Source organism: Paroedura picta, chromosome 6 (genome assembly GCF_049243985.1).
Source record: "Paroedura picta isolate Pp20150507F chromosome 6, Ppicta_v3.0, whole genome shotgun sequence".
Classification (NCBI taxonomy): domain Eukaryota; kingdom Metazoa; phylum Chordata; class Lepidosauria; order Squamata; family Gekkonidae; genus Paroedura; species Paroedura picta.
Window position 1 is genome coordinate 125,121,445 of NC_135374.1, and position 27,511 is coordinate 125,148,955.

Sequence of the window (27,511 nt, forward strand, 5' to 3'; positions counted from 1 at the left end):
AGAACTGGCCCAAGGTCACCCCTGAGCTACCATAGCATGAGTGGGCTTCCGAGGTCCTAATCCAGTCTTTTTCAACCTTTTGACCATGGAGGTATCACTGAAATAGTTTTCAGCCTCCAAGGTACCAGGAAGGGATGTCAGCTGGCCATGCCCCCCTCAGAAGCAAGAGGAACCTCTGCCAGCAAAGTGCCCAGGGCCCCTCCCCCTCCCCAACCCCTCCAGGCCCATCTTTGGCTACTTTGAGAAGGGACAGGTCAACCTGCCTACAAAAGGATATAATTGAGAGCTGGAAATCAAGGCCCTCTCGGATTACATCTCCAAACACTTGTGAACTCAGTATTCTTCATGCTATAGGGCCACGCTGCTGCGTGGGAAATCGGGGGAAAGTTTTCAGATAGCGTCTCATACTCAATATGGGTTTTGCTAATGGCCTGGTCATGGCTGGAGATCTCCAGGGATTAAAACTGATCTCCAAGTGACAGAGGTCAGTTCACCTGGAGAATGACTGCGTTGGAAAGTGGACTGTATGTCATTCTACAGTCCACTTTGTGCTGTCTCTGGCCCCTCTTTCCACCCCTTACTAGAGGCTGGTTGGGGGGTTGGGGGTTCGAGTGATTGCCACCATGTTGTTCCAGTTGTTGTATGATTTTGTTGTCCTGTTTTTAATGGGTTTTTATTGGGGGGTTTATTGGACATTTTGTTACCCGCCATGAGCTGGTCTTGGGAGAGGTAGGAAATAAATTAAATAATAATAATATTATTATAGCCCTATTTAAGTGCCATGTTCCAGTCAAATTCCCCAGTAAGCAGATTCTCGGTTGAAGAAATCTTTTTATTAAGGGGGTAATGACACAGGCACATGAAAATTCTTTTCTGAAACTGAGGGTAGCAAAACTTGCCTGGATTTAAGATGCTCCTACTCCTTGGCATCTAAATACAGGCTAGATATCAGGGGGGGGGGATTTCACAGTCAGAGTAGTTCAGCAGTGGAATAGGCTGCCTAAGGAGGTGGTGAGCTCCCCCTCACTGGCAGTCTTCAAGCAAAGGCTGGATACACACTTTTCTTGGATGCTTCAGGATGCTTTGGGCTGATCCTGCGTTGAGCAGGGGGTTGGACTAGATGGCCTGTGTGGCCCCTTCCATGATTCTATGATTCTAAACCCAGTTGTGTTCCCATGCAACAAGGCAGTGAAAGCCAAAGGGAGTCAAGCACTCTCCACCACCCAAGGTCACAAGATAGCAAGAGAGGCTTCAAAGAGACTTATGCAATTCACCTGCCAGACTCCCCAATCCCCAAATTTGGAATAACATCCTTTACATTTCCCAACTGCCCCTGGGACTCTGGTCCAGTGAAGCTAGCACCAGCAGGATCAAAACCCAACAACACAATTCGTATGAAAGCATCAACATGGCATAGGTAGGTTGCAGATTCAGAGCACTGCATCATCATGGCATGAACACGTGGCAACATTCATGACTTTAAGTCCCTTCTCTCCCCAAACCCTCCCCTCCCCAGGCTCCAATAGTGTTGCCACACACCCCACCCCAACCAGTGGCAGGGATTCTCCACCACCAGCATCCCCCCACCAACCTGGAAGAAGAGGGAATCCCAGTTGGCATCATGGCAATGTACCTACATCAGTTCTGATGCCATCACATTCAGTGACATTGGGGTGATGCTCTGGTACCAGGGCCAGGGCTTTTTCAGACTGCTGGAATGAGCTCCTGGAAGAGCTGAGGGCCCTCTTGGCGCTCTTTGGGTTCAGCAGGGCCTGCAAAATGGAGCTCTTCTGGCAGGCCTTTGAATAGACAGTCCATGCCATGGGTAGTCAAACTGCGGCCCTCCAGATATCCATGGACTACAATTCCCAGGGGCTCCTGGGAATTGTAGTCCATGGACATCTGGAGGGCTGCAGTTTGACTGCCCCTGGTCCATGCAATAGGGCTAAGACTGAATTATGACTGAGACGGTTCTACCAAACATAGGACAATTATGGGATGGTGACATATTTATAAAAGCCCTCCTTTTAATTTAAAAATCAGTTCTTCAGGGCTAAAAATTTCCCAGATCCTTTCCCGTCAACTCAGGAGAAGTCCTGTCATATCCCACAGTCACAATTTGTGTTAATTTCTTAACTATCACGTGTCTTCCAGCTTTCGTCCTGCTAATAGGTGTGTTGAGCCTGTCAGCATGGTCTCTCTGAATGTCCTCCGTGGAGGTGTGCTCAGAAGCGCACGGCTGTTTGTGAACTGTCAAGGATCCTCGAAAAGGACCTGCTGTTTACAAATGATCCAGTCCCCTCAGCAAATCAGGTCAGATACCCAGAATTGAAACTGATGGAGAATATCTGATTCAAAGTAGGTTTCCTCCTAAGTTGTAACTGTCACATCTAGCGACATCACTTCATGCCATGTCCCATCAGTGCGCACGATGTCACATGAGCGACGGAAGCCGTGATGGAGAAAATGCAAAGGTAACGGGCGAACTCGCGGCAAGAATCCGATGCATCATCTGCTTTAATTTTTATACCTTCCCCGAATGTAGTCTAATTGGACTTCCTAAAAGACATTTGCTCTGGGCTGAAATCAACAGGTTAGCAGAAGACAACGCTTCTCTATAACTCTCACAACAGGAGAGGCTGGTGGGGACTGTTTCCCTGAAGGCCCCAATGAAATGAAAATCAATCTGGAAGGCCGTGCTCAAGCAGGTACTAAATCTCCACCGCAACACACAAAGGGAATGTGTGGTAGCAGGGAAGAGGCTCATGGCGACTGACAAAGCCTTCTTAATGTCAAGGAGGTAGTTTAAGCAGAAGCATCGCTGACTTCCACCACGGCTACTCACCCAGGATCTGCTCAATCAGTGCAGGTAGCAAGATCGGAGTCCAGAAGTACATTAGCAGCCAACAAGATTTTGGGAAACCTGCCAAAACTCCCTTCCTCAGATACCCAGAGAACTCTGATGCTTGAAAGCTTGAATCCCTTAACATTTGATAGGTCTCTAAGGTGTGGCTGGACTTCTACTTGGCTGTTCTAATGCAGATAAATAGGGCAGCCCTCTGAAACAGACAGAAAAGAGTGGGAAGGGGCCATGCAGGCCATCTAGTCCAACCCCCTCCTCAGTGCAGGATTATCCTCAAGCATCCAGGATGGGTATTTGAGGAGACAGCTCACCAGTGGGATATAATGCCATAAAATGTGCCCTCCAAAGCTGCCATTTTCTCCAGAGGAACCGATCTCGATAGTCCACCGGGAGACTGGCGGCTTGACTGCTTTGGAGGGAGGTCTTTGTGGTATTAGGTCCTGATGAGCTTTCTCCTCCTACCAAACCCCACCTTCCTCAGGCTCCATTCCCAAATCTCCTGGAATTTCCCCACCCAAAGTTGGCAGCCCTAGGCAGAAGTGCAGTGCTCTTGCTCACTGGCTCTGCGTGGGAAGAAGGCACCACTGTAAGCCACACGTGAGCTTCAACACAGAGGGGGGAAAGAACTCCTAATGTATCACCTTAGATTTAAATTCAGGTGATAGATCACTCCTCTGTTCAAGACACCTGTTTGCAGCCGACAATCACTCACACTTTATTAGACACAATCACTGTCTGCTCAGATCCTATATCCTAGGCTGAGCATTGAACCATTCATATGTTGTCAATGAAGCTGTCGTCACGTACATTTGATTTGTCGGACTGAAACATGTCTGAATTGCAAAAATGAATACTAAAGATTGCCCTCGCACATCTACGCCTGATCTTTTGTGGTTTCTCCCTCTTTTCATTTATTACTGATGACTGTATACAGACAGCATTGAGTCTGTTAAGTAAATCTACAGTACAGAGATGAGTCTCCATTTATAAGGCAAACGCCGCTCCCTCACTTTCGTGCCTCTCCCATTACGATCTCCAAAGAGCCCTACCGTCTGGAAACCAAAATCTGCTCAGGGTCTGGGGCTCCAGGGGGATGAGGCTGGCTTCAACTGGGGGCAGGGCCTTTTTAGCCCTGGACCCGACCTGGAGGAATGCTCAGCCAGTTTACCTGGACCGATTCTGCAGGGCCTGCAAGACAGAGCTACTCCATCAGCTGGCCTCCCTTGAAGAATCCAGAAGAACTCAAAAATCCATGAGGGCATCATGGCAAGATATGTATCCCTAAATTTGGACACGCCTTAACATTTGATATTTAATGTTGCACTAACATTTAACATTCAATTGGTGGCAGAGGGGTTTGTTGGCATTGTTTTACTGCAAAGTATGGTTTTATGATCTTAATGTATTTGAATGCATTTTTAAATTACTAGCTTCAAAGCCCGTTCCTAAGAACGGGCCCTGAAAGGGTCCCCTCTCCTGGCCCCCAGCCAGGCAGCTGAAGGTGGCTTTGGGCCACAGCTCGCAGCCAGATCAAGTGGGGCAGGCGGGGGTTGGGCAGCTCGTCATCAGGGCTGGAACAGAGCTCCTTAGCAGGCAGTCAGCAGGCCAGAAGGCCCTCATGAGCAGGCCCAGCCTAGCAGGCCAAGAGGCCCTCGTTAGCAAGCCCTCCACCAGGACCCTTTGCTCAGGGTCCTCTCCCCTTACCTGCTGCTGGATCCAGACACTGAGGTGTCTGAGAGCAAAGAGGTTAGAGTCCAGGGACAGAGTGCAGGAGCTGCAGGGGCAGGGCCAATCAGGGCAAAGCTGGCTGCACCCTGATTGGCCCTATTCTAACTTGGACAGCCAGACACGTCCCACTCCCCAGGCTGTTTAATAAATATATAGAGCAACAATGGATAAGGATGTGACTCACTCTGAGCTTTGTGGAACCCTCGGAAGAGAAGATCCCACAGCAAACGTGTGTCAATATTCAGTGGCCCTGACCTGAATGGCCCAGGCTCACTCGATCTCCTTGCGGCTGTTATGCAGGGGCAAGCAATGTCTAACCACCTCTGTTCATCTCTTGCCTTGACCTTGATGGCCAGGCAAGCCTGATCTCATCACATCTTGGAAGCTGAGAAACCAAGCTCTGAATATCTCCTTGAAAACTCAAGAGATCTTCATAATTCAGTTGTGACTTGACAGAAGTTTCCACCCCCACCACTCCCAGACATTTCATCTGCATCCAGGCTACCATACAGAAGGGAGAAGAAGTAGGATTTTGTTGACCCAAGTAAGGTACTGCCAGAACATCCTGAATCTAGTGGCTGCTATTTGGGTCCCTTGCCGCATAGCCCGGCTTGCACACGTTCTGGGGCAGCATGGGCCTTGCTTGGGAGGAAACTCAGCTCCTGCAGTGCACTGGTGCCCTGATCACTGTGGCTTGGACAGACAACCAGTCCTGATTGTCCCTGTCGGGCCCCTGTCAGTTTACAACATCTTGAGATGTCTGTCTCCACCTGAGGTTTGCATCCTTTGCATTATGTGTAGGCTCTGATCCGGGGTTGGGGTCAGAAAGCAAGATCTAAGTCGCCCCCACTCATTCTACTAAGTTCTACTAAGTTCTACTAAGTTCATCTGAATGCTATTATCTTATACCTTCAGTATCTTTTTAGTGTGACACCTTACCACTCCTTCAATGATGGATTCTTCTTTTATTTGTTTATTGAGACCAGTGCTTTGAGGGAAAGAGAAGGACTTTTGTCAGAAACCTCAAAGCTATGTGTATAGCTAAGTAAACCACATGCTATATCTGCATCTACAGAAGAGTGGTTGACTGATTGATTGATTGATTGATTGATTGGATTGATTGATGATAACATGATCATGCTGCCTTTTGGCCCTCAGGAGCCAAGGAACATATAAAAGTGACTAGACATCAGCTTCTAAAAGCAGTGTATATGTAGGTAAGTACCATCAATTAACAACCAGCTTATGGCTGCCCTAGCAAGCGTTAGTGAGAAAGAGGTGGTTTGCAATTTCCTGCCTCTGCAAAATCCTCCTTGGTGGTCTCCCATCCAGGCACTGACTCTGCTTAGTTTATGAGATCTGATGACCAGAACAGTCTGAGTAGTTCAGCAGTGGGATGGGCTGCCTAAGGAGGTGGGGAGCTCCCGCTCAATGGAAATCTTCAAGCAGCGGCTGGACAGATCCATTTCCGGGATGCTTGAGGCTGATCCTGCACTGAACAAGTGGTTGGACTAGATGGCCTGTAAGTCCCTTTCCAAATCTAGGATTCTATGAGATTGGACATAAGTCACCTTTCCTCCTTTAAAAACAGTAGATACATTTATATTAGACTGTTCAAAACAATGGAAGGGTCAATACAAGGGTATCGTTGAAGATTCTTCAATGCTCAGTGCACCTGTTATTTGAATTGTAACCTCTTTGACAATGCAGGAAAAGATATTGGTAACTGTAATCTAACTCCTCTTGAAATTAAGATGCCTCCATGTCAGTACCCTGTGGAATTTCCAATAAGCAGACTCCTGATGCAAAAGAAATATCTTTACTGAAGGATTATACAAGGAACATTCCTTGCTGAAACTGAGTTACTATGAAGCCAGCACCCCTATATGGCCACCCCCAACCCTCCCCCCACCCCTGAACTCAAGAATTGGCACACAAATGTCAGATGCATTACATTAACCATATCCCCCACAATAAGAAGCCCAGGTAAACTGGTCAAAACATTCCAGAACTGTTACACCATCCCTTGAATGCCATTACAAGAGACAAAGAATAAGAGGGAAGAGAGTTCTGTGGAAATTTACTACCAAACTAATTGGGGTCAACAGGCTGAATGAACTCCAGAATATCACAGGACAAATCCAGAAAAAACAAGCCAAAGGAACTGAACTTGGAAATGGGGAAGAGAAACACAACCACATTTCCATCCCTCCAAATACGGTGTTGAAGACAATTTAGGAGAAGGGTAGGGAAACTGGTGAAATCCCCACTTTTTATATTCCCACAGTTTGGTCAACCGGTTTTATTTCATTTTCACCATTTTAGGAGTTGTCTGAAATACAGATTCACTCATTGCTTATGCCATCAATAGGCTTTATTAAGGCAATCTCTTTAGCAATTGCAATGTGGAGAGTTTGATTGCAATTTTGGAGAATTCATTAAATGTAGATAAAACTCTATTTGTGGCATTTAGCAGCTGATCAAGAGAAGGCAGAAGGCTGTGCCTTAAAGAACCATTCAATATTATCTGTAATCTGTCCTCAAATAATAATTAGATTCACATAACTATAATGTTTTCTCTGCAAACTTAGGCTCCCAGCCCTATGTCTGCTGAGATTATGGGACTGGGCTGGGTTATGGTTTACTTAGGTTTAGGATCAGCCTAACCCTAAGGGTTGCCTGCTCTAGGTTGGAGAATACCAGGAAACTTTGGGGATGAAGCCAGGAGTGGGTGGGATTTGGGGCAGGGAGGGCCCTCAGTGTAGTTTAATGCTATGGAGCCCCCCCTCCAAAGCAGCCATTTTCTCTGGGGGAATGGATCTGTTTAGTCTGGAGATGAGCTATAATTCTAGAGGTTCCTCAGATCCCACCTGGAGATTGGTATCCCTAACAGAAGAGGGTTTAATCCCCTGGCTTGCATGGGTCACCCAGGACCAGCAGCCATGATAACTAGCATAGTGTGTAGGTCCGACTAGGACAGGGCTTCCCAACCAGGGTGCCATGGCATGGTGTGGACTGCAAAGGTCCTTCAAGGGCACTGCTGCAGAGGGCATGGCAGATATGGAGAGCCTCCCCCCCCCCCCCCGCGTCTACCATTTGCCGGAGTTTGGGTCTCTTACCAAGAAGGCAAGGCAGCTATTCTTTCTTCTCCCCTTAAAGCTTCCCTTCCCCCTGCCTCTCGCATTACCCTCAATATGTCTCCCCCGAACTGCAGGCCGCCTGATTGTCCCCAGTGACTGTTTACAAGGCTGCAGGCTTTCTTTTTCGTTTTGCTGGTTCACTGAACCCACCGCAGAAGGGTCCTGCCCTTGGGAAAGTTTTCTTCTTTCCTTCTTTATGTCCGAGCCTTTGAGGAAGCAGGTGGGTGGGGGGAAATAAATAAATAAAGCCGGCTAACAGAGCAAACAATGACTGCGGGCATCAGCAGTTTTCTTTCCTGTTCTTATTTTTAGATGCACTGAAGGGACTTGCTTGTTGTTCTGAAAGGGGCTGGGAATTCTCAGGGCTGCTGCAAAATGAAAATCCCCTGTCTCTATGGGGACTTTGAAGGGAAAGGGCTAAACACACCATTCCTATATCCCCCGGTGCTCGGTGCCCAGGGTTGCCAGCTCTGGCTTGAGAAATACCTGGAGATTTGGAGTCCCGTGCCCTAGAAGCCACCCTTCCAAACCATCCATCATCTTCAGGGGGATTGATCTCTGTCGTCTGGAGATGAGCTGTGATTCTGGGGGATCCCCAGGTCTCACCTCGTGGCTAGCATCCCTAGGAGGGTGGCGTGGTGGGAGGGGAGGGGAGGGGAGGGAGCACATGCATCCATTCATGACACCAGAATCCTTGCAGCAATTTAATTGTGAAGGTACATGATAGAAGCAGCACCAAGAGTTCACTCTGCAAAAAACCCCTAAGACCCCACAGCGAGAATGATGGGGCTGGCCAGGGCACAGACCACTGAATTAACTCCAAGGGACTGGCTATCGCGGTGGCCATGACCACTGGAGTCCAGGTAGCTTGAACTTTTCCGTACTTATGGTGCACATGTTTGGCCATGCATGTGACCAATAGGGAAAAGAAGTGTTCCCTTTCTATGTTTTTATTACCTTGAGCTCTGTTTAATCAATGGTTTATTCAATATATGTTTAAAATCTTATGTCCCTCAGCCTCTTTGCTTTCCTGATCTGGAGCGAGTAACCCTAACAGAACAGCTTCACGTGGGTTTATTTTTTAAAGCTACCCCACCCCCCACTTCCAGATTCTGCCATCTGCGGCTCGAGGGCTCCAGGCCGCAAGAGACATAACAATCCTATTTGGTGGTTTCTGGAAAAGAAAAAGTCTCTTTTGGAATGTAGAATTCCTGGTGCAGTAATGTGCATAAAGCAATTACAACTGGCTACCCCATTCTAATAGGAATGAAAGGACTGTAATACTGCATCTCTTATCCCGTGTCACCGTCATCTCAAAAACAGAGGGAGGGGAAAAAAACCACCAGACTGGAAAAGAAAAAAGTCACACAGCTTTTAAAATCGATGCACTGAAATACAATTATTTTTGTCTATCCTATTAAATATGTAATTTGCGCTGATGGACAAATCCTTTTGAGTTTAATCCAAGTCCTTTGAATTTAGACGCTTGGAAAGAATACGCATTTACGTTCTGACAACGTAAGCCGAAACATTGTCCACATTAACATAAGGAATCTGAATACAAATGTGGCAGGATTTGTATCGAATATTTTGGAATGCCCACACTGTCATTCGACTGAAAGCAATAGATATACTCCATCTGCCAGGGGTCTGCGAGCTCTAAAGAGAGGCAGATCACCATTCGTGCCACGGTATGATGTTTAAGCAGCAGGCATGGCGAAGGATTACAGGCCCCGTGGATATTCCAGGCGGTAACAAGTGGATATTCCAGAGGGTGACCAGACAGACTCCCGGCAACCCCCAAGCCATCAGAAACCCAGTCTGCGGTTAGAAGGAGTTGTCATGCTTCTGGTTTTGGCAACAGACAGATGTGGTTTGAACATATGGTTGCCAACTCTGTCTTGGGAATTTTCTGGAGATTTGGGGGTAGAGGCTGGGAAAGGTCAGATTTGGAGAGGCCACCAGCAGAAATGGAGAAAAGTGAGGCTCGGCATGAAGCAGGTCCCAGGTTCACTCCTCATTAAGTTGCATCAGAGCCTTCAGACCAACGGTGCTTGGGGGTGGTTTGCTATTTCCTGCCTTAGCACACCGGTCCTGGATTTCCTTGGTAGTCTTCCATCACAGTATTAACCAGGATGGAAACTGTTGAGTGTCCAAGATTAGAGAAAATCAGGGGCTTTTCGCACCGGGATCTTTGTTGCAAATTGGTCACTGAACGAAAAATCGCCATTTAAAATAGTGGAATTCGTCGTTATGCATACCTGCCTTTGTAGTGGAATCCAGTTGCGTTTTGTAGCGTTTCCCGCAGCTTCCGGTCTCGGCAGAAAAGGAAGCGCTATTTCCAAGCTCGTCCCGCCCCTGGCCGTCAAGCAGCCAATGGGCAGCCGTTAGCATGCTCCCAAACAGCCCCTTTCCCTTTAAGAAAGGTTTTTTTTTAAAAAAAACAGACCCATTGTAACGAATCCATCCAGCTGCCTAATGTGAGCTGCCGTTTGATCGTATGATCATTGCCACGCTGCCTCGAGTGATAAAAAAAAATCCCCCCCCCTCTCACGGGCCCGATTTTCGGCTGAATTAATGTGTAAAAAATAAAGGGACTTTATTTCAGCAAACGGGCTTTTATGTGGTTTGTGCTTAGTGACTAAAGGTGAAGGACTGAAGCCAGGGAAGCCTCTAAACAGAAAGAGGCTCGCTGGTGCGTTTATCCCCGCTCGCTCGGAGAAAAAAAAATGGCGATCGCTTCGCCGGAAGTTTGGAGGACAGGCTCAGGAGGAGGGACTTTGAAGAAACCGCAACAATGTTAACGCACAGGTCTTTATTGCTAGTGTTGCAGATTGTTTGCAAGAGTGTAGCGCTTTCCGGAGGGTGAATCCACTTTTTGGGATTCCCCTGAAAGCGCTACAACGAAGCGCTTTTTGCTGATCGGTTTCAGGAGTGTTGCAGATTGTCTACGACGTCGTGCGTTATGGCAAATCAATAGCGTTTCCAATTGGCAACCATTGTGCGATTTTGAAGCTGTGCAAAAAGCCCCTCAGACTAGCCTGGCCCGTCGAGGTCAGAGCAAGGGATGACCAGAGGTAGTTTGCTGTTGCCTGGCAATCCAGGAATACCAGGGCTAGCCCTCCTTAGCTTCTGGGTTCAGGTAAAACTGAGCTAGCCTGGCCCATCCAGCTCAGGGCTCAAAGTGAAGTGAGCCATGAAGTCACAGCCCACCTCATGGTGATCCCCTTGTGGATTTTTCAAGAAAGGTACAAACATAGATGGTTTGCCATTTCCTGCCTGGGTGTAAGTGACCCTGGATTTCCAGGGTCAGCCCTGATTAACATTTGGATGGGAGACCATCAATAAGCATCAATAACTAGGAATTCCAGCTTTCAGGATCCCATAGAATTGCAGTTCATCTCCAGACTACAGAGATCAGTTACCCTGGAAAAATTTTTCAGTGTGAAGGCTTATATTCTCTGAAGGTTCGGCTAAGGCTACCATCCCCTCTTCGAGTAAATTTTAGCTTTCCTGCGGAGAATTATGGATCTGATTGGATTCCTGAATGTTCTGCGGTGGGGGGGGAGGGTGATCCGGGCACTGTGCATGCATGGCAGCCCCTGCACAAACGCTCATGCGCGGCAGGTCCACGCACATGCATTTGCACCCGGTGGGTCAGCAAACGCATTGTGTGGCAGTTTTGTGCATGCGCGCATGCACAGTCCTGCTGAACACATGCATTTGCGCTCCTGGTAGGGCCGCAAACACGCATGCACGGACCTGCCGCACATGCACGTTTGCACCGCTGACGTGCCGGCAGCCGCGCTTCCCTCCCCCCCTCCCGCAGAAAAAAGCTTGCCGGGCCTCAAGCTAATTGGCCGCTTTGGTGGCCGATTTGCTCGCGGCTTGGGAAGTTTCTCGCTACAGGGGGGGCAGGGAGAGGGAGCCATGGCCCGGTGCCGAGGCCTTCACGACCTGGCACCGGGCCATGGCCCGGTGGTTGAGGACCACTGTTCTGCGGGACCCAGTGCCTCCCGACACCTCTCTAAATGGTCTGTTCAGCAACTGGCATGACAAAAGGCTGGCCACCATTGATGAGATAGCTCCCTAACGTCCTCTCTGTCCCCATCTCAAGTGAGCCCCTTGGTATACCAAGGAGCTTCATAGCAAGAAACGGGACCTGAAATGACTAGAGCGAGTTTGGAGAACGAGTTGTGACGAAACCTTGAGAACGTCTTAGAGAATGCAGATAAAAAACTATGAGATAGTGGTGAAGTCAGTGAAACACAACTTACTCAACTAGCCCTGCATCTACTGATTTACAGCCAGCACAATTGTTTGGGTCAGTTTGGTCTCTCACTGCCCTAGAGGGAAAGCAACAAGATAATAACCAATTGGATATCAGCTGTGAGGCATTTGTGAACCATTTTGTAGACAAAATCCCAATACTCTGCCACCACCTCCCTCCAACTTTAAACACAGAAAGTGAACCGAAGGTCTCTTGGCCATCTCAGGAGAGAACACTGAGTCACGTCAGGTGAATTTATTAGCTGAAGTGGAGATGATGCTTACTGCAGCGAGACCAACCATGTGCCCACTAGATCCTTGCCCATCGTGGCTCCTAAAAACACCAGATATAAGGGCCCCCTCCAGGAGATAATTCACCTTTCTCTCACAGTGGGAGAGTTCCTGGAGGGAGATTGAAGAGGCAGCGGTATGCCCGCTACTGTTAAAAACATCTCTGGACCCATGAGAGCCTGACAACTATTGAACCGTCTCGCACTTAGTATTTCTAGGGAAAATGGTGAAAGGGGCTGTTATGGACCAAATTTTGGCATTCCTGGAAGAAGCTTCAGACCCATCTCAGTCAGGTTTCTGGCTTGGCCATGAGGTACAGATAGCACAAGTTGCCCTGACTGATGACCTCTGTTGCCAGCTGGACACAAGCTTCTAGCTCACTGCCTCGTGACCTCACACTATGAGGGGCAGCCCTTCAATGGCTGATTTCCTGCCTCCGGAGTCATGGACAGAGGATAGCAATAGAAGAGAGATCATCAAACTGCCGACCACTCTTATACAGAGTCCCTCAAGGAGCGGTCCTCTCTCCATTCCTATTTAATATCATCATGCACCCTCTTGCCCAACTGGTACAGAAGTTCAGGCTGGGATGTCATCAATATGCATATGACGCCCAGCTCTTCCTCCTGATGGATGGCTGCCCTGGCTCAGCCCCAGAAGCATTAACCTGCTGCCTAGAAGCAGTGATGAAATTGCTCAAACAGTCTCATCTGAAGCTCAACCCTTCAAAGACGGAAGTCTTGTGGCTGGGCAGGAAGGGTCCAGGTGAGGAAGCACACCTACCCAACCCCTCAAAGAGCATTATGGTCTGCCACCTAGTGATCCCTGGCCCCAAGGAAACCGCTTTACCTGAACTAGGCCAGAGCCTTCTTTCTCCTAGCCTCCACCTGGTGGAATGAGCTACTGGAAGAGATCAGGGCTCTGACAGCATTAAAGCAGTTCCACAGGGTCTCAAAAGGGAGCTCCTCTGCCAGGCACTTGGTTGAGGTCAACTGGAACCAACAATACCTTTGGGACCCCTGAACGTCCCTCCTAGGAATCCCATGCCCTGTTTGTTTATCACCCCGTTAAATTGTTATATCACTGTTATTTCTATTCAATATGTAAAAGTGAGTTTGATGTACAATTATTTCATGTTCCATGTAAACCACCCTGAGCCTCAGGGGAAGGCGATATATAAATGCAATAAAATAAATAAACAAAATAAATAAATAGTGTCAGGTGGAATCCTCTTGGCCCCATATGTCTTCCTCAGTCCTGATGCCTGACCCTGGTGCCAGAAGTCTAAGGCTAAACCCCAGAGCACACACCAAGGGGTTGGAGAAAGGCAAAGGGGGGGGGGGGGTAAGCAAAATAATACAGATTTCAAATAAGACATCCCTCATAACGATCTCTCGAATGGTAATGACTTCCTGTAACCACTCTGACAAAATAAAAGGCTATAATGCAGTGGTGCCTTCGCTAGTTCACCCAGCAGAGTATCTGAACCGTATATATTAAAGTGTGTTATTTAAATCTGCAGGAAGTCATTAAAATGAAGTCATGGGTTCATCAATGCTGCCTATATATCCACTGACAACCTTAACTGCATCTCTTTATTTTAGAGTTGATTTCACAATTTCCTTCCTGCAGTCTTTTTTTCTTCCTCTTCTTTTTCTTCTAAGTACTCTTACATCAAGAGAAGCAACTTTCTAAGTAAGGTGAATTCAACCCCAAGTTATATATTACTCTCACAAGTGTTGGTCAAACTAGCAATTCAGTCCCCCCCCCCCAATCTATTGATGTAATTCAATTTAATATATATGTGTGTGTGTGTGTGTGTGTGTGTGTGTGTGTGTGTGTGTGTATGGAGGGGAGAAGCCTCAGTAAGTTTCTTGCTAAATCCCTTGGTAATTTTAATCACTTCCTTACAGCAGATAACAGGTCAAAGCATATGGCAGCCATCAATACCTCTAAAAAGCAAATTAGTATCAGCAATTAACATTGATTGCAAGTTACATTTGAAGCTACGGAGCTGCGGCAATTACTCTGGGAAATGTGCTCTTGCGTGTTGTCAGGATGAGGCTGCGAAGCACTATTTACAGCTTCATTTTCCACTACTTCTAAGACCTCTTTAAAATGCCAGAAGGGAACAGTGAGCATTTCCCCATGTTTTAATGTTTGCTCATATTTTGTCAACACTTTTCATTCTCTGCTGCAGTTTTTGAACATTTGTTTCTATTGTGTGTGCAGATTCTGACACTCGTATTGCTTTAAGATAGTTTGAGGAGGGCAGTTGTGTTGGGCTACAGGGAAAGAAACTGCATTCAAGCCCAGCGTCACCTGAGCAACCAACTAGATTCCCAGATACCGAATTAGGATAACTTCAGTTTAGTCATTCCAGCTTCTAGGGAAAGTTTAATTTTCAGCACCCCAACAAGACTTTCAGGGTAGAAGCTTGGAAGACTCAAAATCCCCCTCAACATTACATCTTTATACAACTGTTGCTGTATAAACATAAAAGGCTAAGGCCTAAGTGGGCAGGGCCAGTCTGGGTGACAGGACAGACCAAAGTTTCAGCCAATTGGGAGGTGTGAAACCAAAGTTCTGACAGGGCCCACCCACCCAGCCCAGCCAGGGGCAATCTGGAGACATCACTGCCAGTCTGCCCCTGTCCACTGCAGGAAGAGGAGGTCAGTAGGGCTGCCAAGGGGGATGAGAACAGAGGCTTGGACAGGCTGTGCCAGCCCTTTTTGCCCCAAGGCTGTCCTAACTGTCATGTCCAACTCAGAACCCTGAAAGAGCTGGCAGGAAGCTGGTTAGTATGCTCACTCCCCCCACCCTCCCTTCAGGCCGGCTGGGAAGGAGCCACTGACAGCCCCTGACTGAAGAGAGGGAGGTATTTCCAAAAGCAATGGGTCATCTAGTCCAACCTCCTGCACTGTGCAGGACACTCACACCCCATTCGCTCATCTACTGTAACCTGCCACCCCTTTGCCTTTGTCAGATGGCTATCTAGCATGTGGTGGGCATTCCTTTTAAGGAGGGGGAGCTTTCCCCTTCTGCCAAACATTTGGCTGACAGGGAGGCCACAGAAAAGCACCTTCTCACTTAAAATACTGTTCTGGCCGGGGGTTAGACACAGCCAAGCCATGTGTATTTCTTCTTTGCAACTCTGCAGATTTGAGGCCACTGCACGGCGTTATTCTGCAGACAAAAATGGATGTGGAGGTTCTTTTGTCTCTTGTTTGATCTGCACAACAACCCTGTGCAGTAGGCCTCAAGTCTTTCAATTCAACAACAACCTGTGTGGGAGGCCTTAAATGTTTCTTCTCTACCACAACCCTGTCCAACGTAGCTCTTTTGGCCTGGGGAGCTGATCTTTATACTCTGCAGTTGAACTGTAATTCCAGGAGCTCTCCAAGTCCCACCTGGAGGTTGGCTACCCCTGGGTTGGAAATATTCCTGGAGGTTTGGAGGTGGGACTTCAAAATTGTACAATGCCTCAGAGTCCAGCCTTCCAATGAGCCATTTTTGCCTGCAGTTGGGAGGGAGAGGTGCAGGTGTGTCCCTCCAGGGCTATGGGCTATGGCCAGCCCTTACCAGCAACTGTTTGTATTCTGGGGGGCAGAAAGACAAACCAGCATCAGTCCTGTGAGTCTTGAAAGTGCAGGAAGATCTAAATAAATATTTACAACCTGAAACTGTAAATAGTGAACAAGTAAATGGCTGGAGAGTCATGGGAAGTGACTTTTTCAACCTTGGCCTGTCAAATAATAAACCAGTATAAAAAATCTTTCTAAGGTCTGTGCACAGAGAATCTTCCTCTTAGGGTTGCCTGCTTCCATGTGAGGCTCTCTACCCCACCTCCCTCATGGGGAGTCTGCTATGGGGGGAGGAAGGGAAGACGATTGGAATATGCTTTGAGACACCTGAGGCCTGCTGGTTCACTGCACCCCATTCCCAATTCTCTCACACCTCCCACAACCCCATATACAGGTTGTCTATTGTGGGGAGACGAAAGGAAAAGGTGTTTGTAAACCGCTTTGAGACTCCTTTGGGTAGTAAACAACAGGGTACAAAAATCCATTCTTCTTCTAAGGAGCAACCATGAAAGAAGCATGTGGGCACATAACATTTTATCAACAGTGAAAAAATGGAGAAGAAGGAACAACAGGCAAGAGTTGGTGGATGAGGTGGGGACCCTAGGGGGAAGTGACCATGTCCTCATAGAATTCCTTTTGAGATGGGGAGCCAAGGAAGCTTGTAGCCAGACGGGGTTGTTGGATTTTTGTAGGGCAAACTTTAATAAACTCAGAGATATGATGAGTGTCATACCATGGACGAGAATGCTGGAAGGGAAGGGAGCATGCGAAGGGTGGGCGCTACTCAAACAAGAGCTATTGCATGCTCAATCAATGACTATCCCAGAAAGACGAAAACACTGCAGGAGCTCTAAGAAGCCTATTTGGATGAACAGAGAACTTCAAGACGAACTAAGAAAGAAAAGGGAGATGTTCAAGAAATGGAGGGAAGGACAGAGCTCTAAAGAAGAGTACCTACAGGTTACTAGGCACTGTAGATCAATCATCAGAAAGGCCAAAGCTGGGAGGGAGCTAAGATTGGCCAGGGAAGCCCACTGTAATAAGAAAAGATTTTTCAGTTACGTGAGGAGCAAACGCAAAGTAAAGGAGGCAATAGGCCCACTGTTGGGTGCAGATAGACAATCTCTAACGGAGGATGCAGAGAAAGCAGAAAGGCTTAGTGCGTATTTCACATCTGTTTTTTCCCACAGGTCAAAGTGTTTAGGCACATCTAGAGATGGACAAAGAGGTTGTCGAGAGACATTTAGCTGCACTGGATGAGTTCAGATCCCCTGGGCCGGATGAAATGCACCCGAGAGTACTCAAAGAACTTTCCGGAGAACTTGCACAACCCTTGTCCATCATCTTCGGGATCTCTTTAAGGACTGGAGATGTCCCAGAGGACTGGAAGAGAGCAAATGTTATTCCGATCTTCAAAAAAGGGAGGAAGGATGACCCGGGAAACTACAGACCAGTGAGTCTGACCTCTGTTGTTGGTAAGATAATGGAGCAGTTATTAAAGGGAGCGATCTGCAAACATCTGGAGGACAATTTGGTGATCCAAGGAAGTCAGCATGGATTTGTCTCCGACAGGTCCTGCCAGACCAACCTGGTTTCCTTTTTTGACCAAGTAACAGGTTTGCTGGATCGTGGAAATTCGGTTGATGTCGTTTACTTGGATTTTAGTAAAGCTTTTGATTTTCAGATAATAAGGTGGATAGGGAATTGGTTAGAGAACCGCACTCAAAGAGTTGTTGTCAATGATGTTTCATCATACTGGAGGGAGGTGAGTAGCGGGGTACCTCAGGGCTCGGTGCTCGGCCCGGTACTTTTTAACATATTTATTAATGATCTAGATGAGGGGGTGGAAGGACTACTCATCAAGTTTGCAGATGACACCAAATTGGGAGGACTCGCAAATACTCCAGAAGATACAGATTTCAAAGAGATCTGAACACAATGGAAAAATGAGCAAATGAGAACAAGATGCAATTTAATAAAGATAAGTGTAAAGTTCTGCATCTGGGTCAGAAAAATGAAAAGCATGCCTACTGGATGGGGGATACACTTCTAGGTAACACTGTGTATGAACGAGACCTTGGGGTACTTGTGGATTGTAAGCTAAACATGAGCAGGCATTGTGATGCAGCGGTAAAAAAGGCAAATGCCATTTTGGGCTGTATCAACAGAGGCATCACATCAAAATGACAAGATGTCATAGTCCCATTGTATACGGCACTGGTCAGATCACACCTGGAGTACTCTGTGCAGTTCTGGAGGCCTCACTTCAAGAAGAACGTAGATAAAATTGAAAGGGTACAGAGGAGAGTGACGAGGATGATCTGGGGCCAAGGGACCAAGCCCTATGAAGACAGGTTGAGGCACTTGGGAATGTTCAGCCTGGAGAAAAGGAGGTTGAGAGGGGACATGATAGCCCTCTTTAAGTATTTGAAAGGTTGTCATTTGGAGGAGGGCAGGATGTTATTCCCATTGGCTGCAGAGGAAAGGACGTGCAGTAATGGGTTTAAACTACAAGTACAATGATATATGCTAGACATCAGGAAAAAAATTTTCACAGTCAGAGTAGTTCAGCAGTGGAATAGGCTGCCTAAGGAGGTGGTGAGCTCCCCCTCACTGGTAGTCTGCAAGCAAAGGTTGGATACACACTTTTCTTGGATGCTTTAGGATGTTTTGGGTGATCCTGCGTTGAGCAGGGGGTTGGACTAGGCCTGTATGGCCCCTTCCAACTCTATGATTATATAACAGGGTGTGTGTGTATTAGGGCAGGGGGACATTTTGGTGTCTGTGGCCTAATTCATACAAGAAGGGAAATGATGCAGAACTGGGAGGAATTGGTTGCCATGTAATCAGTCTGATTTTCCCTTCACATATCTGAAGACATGGCTCTGGATAGCTCATCTGTAACCACTATGCCACAATTCCCAAAGGTCAGTCATCTCCCACACTCAACTAACATTCCAAACCACACGATCTTGACACCCATATCTCCACACCCACGCCCTCATTTGCCAGCACACCACCACAACCTCCCACACAACACATACATGACAACCCCATGCCCTTACAGACTGGACAACTCCTCCCCTTCCTCTTCCCACTGCCAAGCTCTAGCACCCATTGTATTCTTAGATACAACGGGCTTTGCTCCTAGTACATAATAATTCCAGAAAGGACACAGTCATGGCATGCATTCTAGCACCCATTATATTCCTGGGAGGAACAGACTTTGCCCCGGTGCATGGTAATAATTCCAGATGTGGACCTCACAAAAATCAAACTTGTCAAGAAATACCACTCTGTTCAATGCCAAGATTCAATCCTGATTGTGTATCCTCCTGCATAAACCACTTTTGTTTTTAATTGTGAGCTCCATAACTTGAATTATTATTATATATATTTTGGTAGCTTCACATTTTATGATTAATATTTTACGATTTTATGATCAGGGGAATGCTGTAGACATAGTTTACCTTGATTTTAGCAAGGCATTTGATAAGGCACTAAGGGCTCCCCCACTGGTAACTCTGGGAACCCACTATGGCCTCAACCATATGTCTGGCGGAAGAGCTCCATCCTACAGGCCCTGTAGAAAGCTGACAAATACAATGGGGCCCCTAGCTCTTTCGGGAGCTCATTCCACCTGTTGGGGTTGAGACCAGGCGAGTGTCCTGGGGGCCCAGGACAGCCAGCACATTCATACCCACAGAGCGGAGTGTCTGCTCCCATGTGTAAGCATTGCACCTTTGCATTGCACCTGGGAAAGCTCTTACATGTCATCTCTGAATACCTGGATAGTGCAGATCAAGTTCTGCAGAATACCTGTCGTGTGAAATGTTGACTTCAGTCTTCATAAGGGGAATTATGGAGAAGAAGAGATGGTTGTTATACCCTGCTTTTCTCTACCTGAAGGAGTCTCAAAGCAGTTTCCAATCACCTTTCCTTCCTCTCCCCACAACAGGTAGGATGGGCTGGGAGAACTGATCTGAAAGAACCACTCTAAGAGAACAGTGACTAGCTTAAGGTCACCCAGCTAGCCGCACGTGTCTCCGGATTAGAGGCTGCAGCTCTTAACCAGGACACCACACGGGCTCTGAGAGTGGGAGGCACAATGGCTACAAGGGCACACAAGAATAAATAACAAATGCTATAGAGATACTCATGGAAGAAACGGCAGATGATTTAAATAGGGAAAACAGCAAGGGGTCAGAGTCAATTATACATCTTCATCTGCCGCAATTTCCGTTGACTTGGCGCCTCCTCCCGCCTAGCTTATCAAAAATCCCATCTCCATCTCATCTCGCTCACTTCTTAGACCCTGCCGGTTTTTGTTCTTCTGCGTGGTTTGTTATCTGCATATCTGAGCCGCAAATGGGAAGACGGTGACTCTCAGCAAACATCCCTTTTAGTTCTGCGTGTGAAATTCATTTGCATTATCTCCGCATTGTCCTGTCTGTGTACATTTTACTGGCAGTGTCAAATTTATGCACTTCTCTACATTAATCTTTGCATTTTGCAGCGTTTCTGTGAAAGACTCAAATGGCTCTCTCAGTCCAGTGGCTGGAAAAAAAACATGTACAACATCGCCTCCCATCCCCGCAAACAGACATCAGTTTTCTTTCCCACTATATTATCTGCTTCAGCAAGTGCTGTCACTCCATTCCGTTTTCTTACTCAGTGGCATCAGGTGCTAGGGAACAGAGGATTAAGCCATCCAGACGACAAAGCTGCTGGGGGGGGGGGGGTGTAATTAAAGCCATCTTCCCGTAAAGATGCCAGGCAGCCTTGATGTGATGGCGAATGTCAGCTTCTGCCATGGTCTTCACCACTTTAGCATTTTCCCAGTGGAGCATAAGAAAAAAAAGGAGAGAAAGCTTCCAATAGTCTTTGCAATCACACTGATTTGGATGCCGTAATTTGCAATCAAAGCTTTAGGGAATGGAAGCATCATGGCTGATCTTTACTCAAACACTTGGCGCTGCCTCATAGGAAGGCCTTACCAACCCACCACAGAGACAACTGCAGAGGAGGGCTACCTTAAGTTTTAAAGAAAATTAGGAAAGAAATTAATTAAAGAAAAGCTTGCCAAGTTTAATCCATGCCACTCGTGATGATAGATTACTACCCCCCCCCCCAAATATTTACTTCTAAGGCTGCTCCATCATTGCTGGGTATTAGCATGATACCCCCCACCTCTGTCAAGAGCCAGTTTGGTGTATTGGTTAAGAGGGGCAGCTTCTAATCTGGTGAGCTGGGTTTGATCCCCCGCTCCTCCACCACATGCAGGCAGCTGGTGCACAAGCACACAGGCAGGTGACAGCCATGTTAAACCTCTGACAGATACTATCTTGCTGGACACTTTGGGGATGGATCCTGAGGAGGGCAGGCTTGTGGAAGGGAGAGACTACAGCAGGACATGATGGCGTAGAAGACAACCTCCATAGTGGCCAATGTCTAGAGGAATGGAAGGCGGCAGTGTGGCCACAAACTGTAATTCCAGGAGATCTCCAGGCACCCTCTGGAGATTGGCAACTTCAGTTTTCCAACTGCCATCTGGGGCATCCGTGGTAGAAACTGGGGGAGGGATATGTTGGAGGAGGGGACAGGAGTTGCTCAAAATTGTGGGAGACCTCAATATCACTTCTGGCAAAACAACTGGAAGCCACATGTTGCAGTGACAGTCTAGCAATCTCCCCATCTGAATTTATGGTTAAACCATAGAGCTTTGGAGAACTGCTAGAACCTCACAGTGACATCATTGCAAGAGGATCTCAGTTATGTGGCAGCTTCTAAAAGCTTTTTCCTATCCTTTTTGTTCTCTCTGCTTTCAGGTTTTGTGATGACCCATAGCAGCCCCTGGCAGTTCTTGAAGGAGGCAGGCAGGCAGATGAGAAGACTTACTGCGTGCTCAGGATTTCCCTCTCCCATCTGCATGGCCATGCCAGATTAGAAGTCTGCACTCCTAACCACTACACCAAACTAGCTCTCTGGAGGAGGGGGCTTGGGGGCCAATTGGAAGCGATGGTTTAGGTCGACCTCAAGCAGATGCCTGGCATAGGAGCTCCCTTTTACAAGCCCTGCGGAACTGTTCAGGTTCTGTCAGGGCCCTGATCTCCTCTGGGAGCTTGTTCCACCAGGTGGGGGACGGGATGGAGAAAGCTCTGGCCCTGGTTGAGGTCAAGCGGGCTACCTTGGGGCCAGGGACCACCAGGAGGTTGGAGGTGGTAGAGCGCAAGGCTCTTTGAGGGGTGTAGGTGGAGAGGCGGTCCCTCAGGTATACTAGGCCCAGACTGTGTATGGCCTTAAAGGTGATAACCAGAACCTTAGTTCTGATCCAGAAGGATGTCGACCGACGCTCGGAATCTCACCCTGCGCTTGCCGCACTGCCCTGCTTCACCCGCCAGTCCCTCATGCTGCCCTTCCCCCCCCACCTTCCAGGCACAAGGTGAGCGCCACCAACAGGAGTCCCATCCCAGCCTCCCGGAGCAACCCTCCTCACCCTCCACCCCCCCAGCCCATACCCCTGCTAGCACCTGCTGCATTCGCACCTGCAGCGGGCTTTTTGACTAGTACACATATAAAAAGGTATTCTGAGTATTCAATTTACAGCTCTGCACGACGTCATCTTTTACAAACAGCGGAATGCAACAAAAACACAAATAATACCACCACATCTATGATGTGCATGAAAATTAATTATCCTCAGTCTTTTAATGTCACATTTGATTAACCTGGTTTCTTGCAGTAGCTATGAAATGCTCATCTTTTTCTTACTGAGCTCTGACTTTATTTTTAAGAGTTTGCACCAAACTGTCTGTGTTTTTTTTTAACTGCCTTTTTTAGTGCATGTTTTGTGATGTCAGATAGTGATCAGTTGAGTGAAGATGTTTTATTGCTCCGATGTAAGCTTTTGTCAAGAGATAATTAAGTAGATTGGAAATCCTCCTCTGTTATTCAGATCACACCTTTCATTACAGCCATTATATAATTTAGTTTTGTCAATTCCGATATGTTTCTATTACCTCAGCAAAACTATGCACTGCATGAGCTGCCATACTTGAAAAGTAACACGGAAATCATTTTTCTTCTTCTTATTACGCAAACCTGCCAGAAAAGTTGCCTGGATTGGGCAAAATGCTAATAGGGCCTCGGAAACTGTGCTGTGATCGGCAGCCGTGGCTGAGCATGTGAGTAGCATGCAGGAGGTTTGTGCACTTTGGCTTGGTTCGGCCGCCACGGCATTCACCGAAGCCCGAGGCAGCCAGCCTCTATTCATGGGGATGCCGGCTGGTACGGCGCTACCACCCCTCCTCTCTGCGCCGCAGTGCTGGCCTCCTACGCGCCACCGAGGCTGCTGGACCGAGCTGCAGTGCACCACCCTGAGTTCAGACCCTGGAGTCTCCAGTTAAAGGGCCAGGCTGTAGGCGACATGAAAGACCCGAGGCCCTGGAGAGCTGCCGCCAGTCTGAGCGCCATTCCGCACCAGGATCTATGTGGCAAATTGGTTGCAGGACGAAAAAACACCATTTTAAATAGTGGAATTCGTCGTTATGCATACCTGGCTTTGTACTGGAATCCAGTTGCGTTTCTATTGTTTTCCACAGGTTTCCGGTCTCGGCAAAAATCGCTAGCCAGGAAGCGATATTGCCGAGCTCGTCCCGCCCCTGGCCATCAATCAAACGAGCAGCCAATGGGCGGCCGTTATCATGCTCCCGAAAAGCCCCTTTCCCTTTAAGGCAGGTTTAAAAACACACACACACGTTGCAACGAATCTGCATTGATTTGTTGCAACGGAGAGACCCATCTAGCTAGCAGGTGGTGTTTGAGCTGCCATTTCATCGTTGCCACGCTCCCCCGAGTGAAAAAAAAATAACCCCCCCCGGCATGGGCGCGATTTTCGGCTGAAAATACAGTGAAAAATAAAGGGAAAATAAACCAGCAAACAGGGCTGTGTGTTGTTTCGTGCTTGGTGACTTAAAACAGCTTTGCAGCCGGGGAAGCCTCACTGGGTAAACGAAGGCTCGCCAGTGCGTTGATCTCCACTCGCTCGGAGGGAAAAAAAATGGTGATCGCTTCGCCGGAAGATCAGAGGAGAGAGCCAGGGGGAGGGACTTTGCAGAAACCGCAACAACTTTCCCGCTAGTGTTGCAGATTGGTTGCAAGAGTGTAGCACTTTCCAGAGGGTGAATCCACTTTTTGGGATTTCCCTGAAAGCGCTACAACGAAGCGCTTTTTGTGGATCGGTTTCAGGAGTGTTGCAGATTGTCAACGACGTTGTGCATAACAGCAAAACAGTAGCGATTTCAATTTGTAACCATTGTGCTATTTTGGACGAGTGCGGAATGGCCCTGAGTTGACAAGACTGACCTTGATGGGCCAGGGGTCCGATTCAGTGGAAGGCGGCTTCATGGGTGTGCCACTTCTATTTCACATAGGTTAGAATAGGGATGGTCGTCAGGGGAAGTGTCTGAAGAAGCTTCAACCACCAGAATAAAACTCTGTTGCCCTCCAAGGTTCCCCTGGATTCTAGCACAGCCACTCAGGGCCCCTCCCCTTCTGACGTCTGGCAAAGCAACTGGAAGTTAAGTCACATGTTGCAGTGACAGTCTAGCAACCTCCTCCCCCAAAGTACAGAAAAGCCAGAGTTTTGGAGGACTGCTAGACCCTCACAGTGACATCATTGCAGGAACATCTCAGTTATGTGGCAACTTCTTAAAGCTTTTTCTTATCTTTTGTTATTCTTTCTGTTTTCAGGTTTAGTGGTGACCCATGGCAGCCCCGGGCCTTTTCGGCCCTGGCCCAACTGGGTGGAATGAGCTCCAAGAAGAGCTAAGGACCCTGACGGACCCTACCTAGGTTTTGCAGGGCCTGCAAGATGGAGCTCTTTCGCCAGACGTTTGGGTGAGGCCTGGGGGGTGATCAGAGTAATGCACAGGGGGTCCTGCCCTATCCTAAGTGTTCCCTTAATGGAACATGGAAGATCAAAGCCCAGTTTACATCATTGGGGCCATGGTATTGGTCCTGGCTGGGATTAGCTAAATTGGATTGGGGGAGGGGGGAATATTGTTGAGCCCTGTGAGGTTGCTTAAGTTGAGACTGTGTGACTGGCCCAAGGACATCTAGCAAGTTTCCTTGGCAGAGGCAGGATTTGAACCTGGGTTTCCCTGATCCTAGCCTAGTGCCCCAACAACTATACAATACTGGCTTTCCAATAATTATATTCCTAGGACTTTTTAATAAGGATCCCTGTTGTCATGTCAAGGCAGCATGATTGAAAGCCTCCCCCACATTCACACACTGGAATCTAGCCACTGATAGACTTCCTCCACAAATCCAAGTAATCCCTCTTCAAAGCTTTTTATTCCTGTAGTCATCACTAACTTCTCCTGCAGCGAACTCCACTTTCTCCCCACTGTCTGTATAAAGTAGTATTTCCTCTTGGCCATCCTGAACCTAGTGCCCATCAGCTTCATTGGGTACTCTCGAGCTCTAGCATTTTGGGAGAGGAAGAAAATGTTCTTTGTCAACTCTCTCCACCTCATGCATAAGTTTATAAACCTCTATCATGCTCCCCCACCCCCGTCAACTCGTAACATAAGAAGAGCCCTGCTGGGTCAGACCAGGGGTCCATCCAGACCAACATCCTGTCTCACACAGGGGCCAACCAGTTCCTCTGGAGGGCCAGCAACAGGGCAGAGAGGCCGAGGCCTTCATAAGAACATCAGAAGAGTCCTGCTGGGTCAGACCAGGGGTCCATCCAGTCCAGCCTCCTGTCTCACACACGGGCCAGCCTCTGGAGGGCCAACAACAGGGCAGAGAGGCCGAGGCCTTCCTAAGGACATCAGGAGAGCCCTGCTGGGTCAGACCAGGGGTCCATCCAGTCCAGCCTCCTGTCTCACACACGGGCCAGCCTCTGTAGGGCCAGCAACAGGGCAGAGAGGCCGAGGCCTTCCTAAGGGCATCAGGAGAGCCCTGCTGGGTCAGACCAGGGGTCCATCCAGTCCACCCTCCTGTCTCACACAGGGGCCAACCAGTTCCTCTGGAGGGCCAACAATAGGTGAGAGATGCTGAGGCTTTCCCCTGAGATTGCTTCCTGGTACTGATGCTGTTCAGAAGTTGACTTTCTTCAAAAGTGGAGTTTTCCATTAGGCTCGTGCACTAAGGGTCCTATCCGGACCAATTTGGCTTCAGATGGAGGCACCTCAGACTGATTGGGCTTCAGCCAAAGCTGCTTCAGACTGCCTCAGCTTTGGCCAAAGCATTTTGGCGCCCATTAAAGTTAATGGCGACATTGACTTTAATATGAATTTTGGCTTTTCCACATTTCTGGAGCCTGAGGGGTGGGGGTTTAAGTTACAGGCTCCAGGGTAGCTCTGGGAACTCTTCTCTGACTCCCCTCCAAATTTCAAAAAAATTCAGCTAGGGGGTCCAACCGTAATGGCTCCCAAATAGAATGCCTCCATCTCTCCATTATATCCAATGGAGAGTCTGGCCCATACGATACAATGGAGTGGATGGGGGTATCCTCTTTGGGAGCCCATAGAATTGGACCTCTTGGTCCAATATTTTTGAAATTTGAAAGGGAATCAGGGAAGAGCTGCAACTTAAACTTTCACCAACCGAGTCCCCAGGAAAGTCGGAAAAACCAAAGTTCCCCTTAAGGTTAATGTTGCCTTTGACTTCCTGGGGCGTGGGAAGGAAAGGTAAGTGGCCATTTAAATTTTCAACGGCTACTGCCGAAGTGCTTCAAAGCAGGATGCTCTGACTCCGTTTATTTGATGGGTATTGCGGTTCGTACCGCCTCAGGGCGATCTGTCTCCGAATCGAGGCCGCTTCGGAGCGATTCAGACCGAATCCCACAACCCAAATTTCCATGAGCCGCCATGACTATCAGACTCTGATAGACCTGTTCTCCGTGAATCCATCTAATCACCTTTTAGTGTCTTCTTTGCCTGTGGCGGTGAATCCCACATTTTAATGGCTGATTATGTACAGAAGTGTTTACTTTTGGTCATCCTAAAACTGCTGCCTATGAGCTTCATCCACTTCCTTGAATTCCTTTGAGTTCTAATATTTTTGTAGGGGGAGAAAACAAGCTCCGTCACTCTTGGCAATGTGGGAACAGCTAATCCTGTACCTACCCTGCGAAAGGAATATGAGAACACGGATACAGACTGTTTCCATCTGTACACACTACAAGAAAGATGCAATCCTACTCCCCCCACCTCTTTCACCCACTTGAGGTTTCATTTCCAGAGACCCAGGAGAGACAGATAGGACATCTATAGAATTGATAACACTAGCTAATCATAGTAATAAAAATTGAAGAGGCATTTCAAACAACAACAATACAGAGTTGAAACAGTGACTGCAATTTACCTGGGGCTAGGCTGCCTGTAGTAGAGGAACTGAGATCACTTGAGCGCGAGGATCTTCAGGTTGATCCCCCATCTCCTTGAATTGCTGACACACTCACAGTTGTCAACGGAGCTGCATTTCAAGTGTTTGTGTCAGTATAGTCGGAGACATGCTCTAGGCAGCAAGGTGTGAGTAGCTATTGGGTCACAGCTCAGAACATACAGGGTTTTTGACAAAGTGACATGTGCCCCAAGGTCAGGGGTATGGTGCGCATCACTATG